Genomic DNA, 590 nt, shown 5'->3' on the forward strand with positions numbered 1-590 from the left:
CTTTCTGCAGTTGATTTTCCACCTCATTGGGCTTTCCGCCTTTTATTTTAAGAATAAGATTTTGTAGTTTTTAATCCCTGAATTTTAATATGTAAGTGGCTGGTATATATGCTACTCACCGGCCAAAAAAAACAATAGTAGCCTAATCTGTTGAGTGGCTGGTAAAATTGGAACATTCACAAGCCATTTGGCTGATGGAGGAAAAAGTTCATTTTGGATCCTGTTTGCAGAATTTGATCCTGTTTTTTTTGTCACAAGGCACATTTGTTGTTCTGTTTTGAAGAGGGCTTTGTAGTTTTTGTCGTGATAAATGATCAGCATTTGGATGAAACAACGTGGCCGCTGTGCTCTTGATTGTTTTCATAGAGTTAAGAGGGATGTGTTGATATTTTTCTCTCTAAAACCTATGTGGGTTTTTGTTTGTTCGTTAACCCTCTTCTAATTAAAAGTTACTTCTGTAAAAAAGATTCAAACGATTACTCTGAAAAGGGATGTAGAACAGAAATGTGCAACAGTTGCTAAAATCTTAATCGTTACTCTACTAAATGAAGGGCACTGCTGTAATGGTAGACATTAGAGTATCCGCATTC

The 590-nt window shown here is 36.1% G+C and overlaps 1 protein-coding gene and 1 long non-coding RNA gene across 16 annotated transcripts in view; one reads left to right on the plus strand and one right to left on the minus strand.

The window, feature by feature from the left end:
* The window catches only part of st3gal3b (ST3 beta-galactoside alpha-2,3-sialyltransferase 3b), a 62,813-nt gene that overhangs the window by 18,877 nt on the left and 43,346 nt on the right, over positions 1-590 (plus strand). The window lies entirely within an intron of this gene.
* Positions 1-590, minus strand: part of LOC116698974 (uncharacterized) — an 18,415-nt gene that overhangs the window by 13,125 nt on the left and 4,700 nt on the right. The window lies entirely within an intron of this gene.

This window comes from Etheostoma spectabile, chromosome 12, assembly GCF_008692095.1.
Source record: "Etheostoma spectabile isolate EspeVRDwgs_2016 chromosome 12, UIUC_Espe_1.0, whole genome shotgun sequence".
NCBI classification, from domain to species: Eukaryota; Metazoa; Chordata; class Actinopteri; order Perciformes; family Percidae; genus Etheostoma; species Etheostoma spectabile.